We start from the raw sequence: 3,909 nt of genomic DNA on the forward strand, positions 1-3,909 counted from the left end.
TTACACAGCCCTGTTTGCTGAAAATGAGGAGGACCTGAAGCGCTTGCTGTGGAGGGTCAAGGAATGCAGCCTTCAATATGGATTGAGGCTTAACATCAAGAGATTCTCATGACTGGACCAATTGGCAGTATCAGGATGGATGGTGAAGAGATTGAGATTGTTTACAGCTTTAGTTTGCTTGGATCCACAGTTAACACTCTTGGCGGCAGCAGCCAGGAAATTAAAAGATATGTTGCAGTGGGAAAGTCCGCTGTTAGGGACCTCTCCAAAGTAATAAAGTAAGGAAGAGCAATGGTGTCACTCAGGAGACTAAGGTGTGCCTGATAAAGGTCATGGTCTTTGCCATCACTTGCTATGCATCAGAGAGCTGGACAATGACTAGGGATGATAGAAGGAGAATTGATGGCTTTGAGCTGTGGTGCTGGAGAAAAGTATTGAGGGTACCATGGACTGCTAAGAAACTGAACAGGTTCAGCCTGGAGAGGGTTAAACCAGGCTGCTCCTTGGAGGCAAGGATTCTGGGGCTTCGTCTGACATACTTTGGACATGTTGTAAAGAGGGACAGGTCCTTGGGGAAGGACATCATGCTTAGGAAGGTGGAGGGACAGAGCAGGAGGGAAGGCCCTCTATGAGGTGGATTGATTCAGTGACTGGGGTAATCGGGATGGGAGTGTCAGAGATAGTGTGATTGGCGCAAGACAGAGCAGAGTTTAGGGCTGTTTTACATAGGGTTGCTATGAGTCTCAAGTGACTTGATGGCACATAACAACAACAACAACGTGTACTTTTTACATTTTATTGGTTTACATACAGTAATTTGTTTATGTTGTGTTCCAGTAATGTACTTTGGATTGTTTTGGTTTTTGTGGTTGTTGTTTGCTTGTTTTTTTATTCCTTCCTTCCATGTGATCTCGCTCCACCTCAGTTCCCCACACTCCCTCCTCTTTCCTCTCTGGATATGCATATACATTTTACTGATTGTTCTTTGCTTTCTTGAAGCTGAGAGGTAAACCATAATGAAGACTGGAGTTATTGATCTGCAGCAAGCATTTCATGTCCTCCTCATTCAGCAAGGAAGGTTGTGTCATCTGCATAACACAGGTTGTTGATGAGACTTCCTCAAATGTTGATGCCACATTTTTCTGCATAGAGCCCAGCTTCATGAATAATTTGTTCAGCATACAGATTGAATAGATATGGGAAAGAATACATCCTTGACTGACATCCTTCCAGAGTTTAAATCATGAAGTGTTCCCTTGCTTCATTCAAACAATAGCTTCTTGACTTAAGTATAGCTTTCTCATGAGCACAATTAACTGTTCTGAGATTACCATTATTCTTCTCAATGTTAGCTAAAATTTGTTGTGATCTGCACAGTGAAACACCTTTGTGTAGGCGATAAAACACAAATTTATTTTTTTTTCTGTTAATCTCTGTTTTCAGGCAGGATCCATCTGACATCTACAGTGATATCCCTTTTCTAACTCGCGTTTGAACTTCTGGAATTTCTGTGTCAATGTATTATTCTAGCTGTTTTGGGATTATCTTGATTAACATTGTTTCCATGTAATAGTAATGAGATTGTTCTATCATTTCTACATCCTGTTGGGTTACTTTTCTTGGGAATGGTAACACATAAGGCTTTTTTTTTAAATGGGGAAAAAATAAGCTTTATTTCATCCAGGGTGGTGCCTGGCTCAGAACTTCTGGAACTGCTTTTTGGTGCCCGCGGCCTTGGTGACCTTGAGCACGTTGAGGCGCACGGTCTTGCTCAGTGTCTGGCACTTGCCCACGGTGACAATGTCTCCAGTCTGGATGTCTCTGAAGCAGGGAGACAGGTGCATGGGCGTGTTCTTGTGACGCTTTTCGAAGCGATTGTACTTGCGGATGTAGTGGAGGTAATCTCGGCGGAGTACGATGGTCCTCTGCATCTTCATCTTTGTCACCACGCCAGACAGAATTCGTCCTTGGATGGAGACGTTACCAGTGAAAGGACATTTCTTATCAATGTAGGTGGCCTCGATGGCCTCCTTGGGCGTCTTGAAGCCCAGACCGATGTTCTTGTAATAACGTGGGAGCTTCTCCTTGCCGGTTTCACCCAACAGCACTCTCTTTTTATTCTGGAAGATGGTGGGCTGCTTCTGGTAGGCGCTCTCGGGGTGGATGTCCTCCATCTTTCCGGCCGCTTGGTAAAAGGAAAGCCGTCGCACATAGGGCTTTTTTATGGTCAATTGGCCAAGCAGCTGTCATCTAAATTTCCTGTCATAGAATGGGTAAACACATCCAGGACTTCCTCTTTTAATTGAAACCTGTCAATTGGTATTCCATCAATCCCTGGAAGCCTTTATTCTAGCCTTATGCCTTCCGTGCAGCTTGAATCCCAACTTCCACTGTCATTAGATTTTCTTGTTCATATATTTCTTAAAATTTTTCAATGTCAACTAATTCTTTTTGGTACGTACTATGACTCTGTATTCCTTCCATCTTCTTTTGATACTTCCCAGATCATTCACTATCAGTTATTCATCTGAGAGCCGGACAATTATGACGGCTAACAGAATAAGAATTCCTATCTTTGAACTGTGGTGTTGGAGAAGAGTGCTGAAGAGTCCATGGACTTCCAAAAGAACAGATATGTTTTGGAGATGGTGAGTTAAGAGTGATCCTTGCAGGCGAGGATGATGAGCTTCATCATACATAATTTGGGCATTTTGCTAGAAAAGGATATTTCTTGGAGATGGACATCATGCTTGGAAAGGAGAAATGACAGCAAAGGAGAAGAAGACCCACAGTGACTATAGCAACAGTCTTGATGACGTTGGAGATAGTGAGGATGGCACAGGATAGGACAGGGTTCCAATCTGTTGTTTATAAGGTCACTATGAGTTATACTGAACTCAATGGCACCTACCAATCAATACAACAACCACCACAACCAACTTTTGCAATCTGAAATTGATTTAATGTGCAATAACGATGCATACATAATTATTGGTAAATGCAAAAGTTGGAAAAAATGAGGAAGGAATGATAGAAAATAAGAAATTGAAGACCAAAATTAACCAAGAAGTAGAATGATTGAATTATATGTGCTCAATAATTTATTCCTAGAAAATACCTTTTTTAAAAGACCACAAAAGTCCAACTTTAACATGAACCTCACCTGAGAGGCTGGACAGGAATCATATTGATTATATTGCTGGAAAGAATTATTGAAGAAACACAGTATTAACAGTTAAAAGCAGCTCATGCTCTGATTGTGGAAGAGTCCATTAATTACTCATGAGCAAGTTCAAATTTAAGCTGAAGAAAATTAAAACAGGAACCAAAATATGCCCAAATCTATCCCAGTTGACTTTAAGCGTTTTCTCAATAACAAGTTTGAGATGCTAAACATCATTGATCGAAAACCCAAGAAACTGTGGAAGGACATCCATGAAGAGAACAAAGACAGATTAGAGAGACAAAAAACCAAACAACAAAATAAAACAACAAAAAAAAAACAACCCAAATGAATGTCAGAAGAGACTATGGCAATTGGGCAAGAGCATCAAGAAGCCAGAATAAAAGGCAGAGATATCAAAGTAAAATTGCTGCGCAGAAGCTTTCAAAGGGCAAAGCAAAATAGTATGATGAAAGCAAAGCACACGTTATAATGAAAAGTGGAAAAAGTTGGAATCAGAGAATAAAAAAAGAGAAACTCTATTGGTATTTAGCAACTGAAAGAACCTGAGCATGTTGTTGTTTTTGTTGTTATGTGCCGTTGAGTCGCTTGCGACTCATAGTGACCCTATGTACAACAGCCCTAAACTCCACTCTGTCCTGTGCCAATCACACTGTCTCTGACACTCCCATCCCAGATAAATACAGAAGAAATCTAACAATCACAATAATGGACAGTCTTTCTGT

At 41.0% G+C, this 3,909-nt stretch overlaps 1 pseudogene; it reads right to left on the reverse strand.

The window, feature by feature from the left end:
• Window positions 1-1,697: 1,697 nt before the first annotated feature.
• On the reverse strand, window positions 1,698-2,174 carry LOC102869081 (annotated as a pseudogene).
• Between the last annotated feature and the right edge of the window lie 1,735 nt (window positions 2,175-3,909).

This window comes from Elephantulus edwardii, unplaced genomic scaffold, assembly GCF_000299155.1.
Source record: "Elephantulus edwardii isolate Elephantulus edwardi_28Jun2011 unplaced genomic scaffold, EleEdw1.0 scaffold00125, whole genome shotgun sequence".
In the NCBI taxonomy this organism is placed as follows: Eukaryota; Metazoa; Chordata; class Mammalia; order Macroscelidea; family Macroscelididae; genus Elephantulus; species Elephantulus edwardii.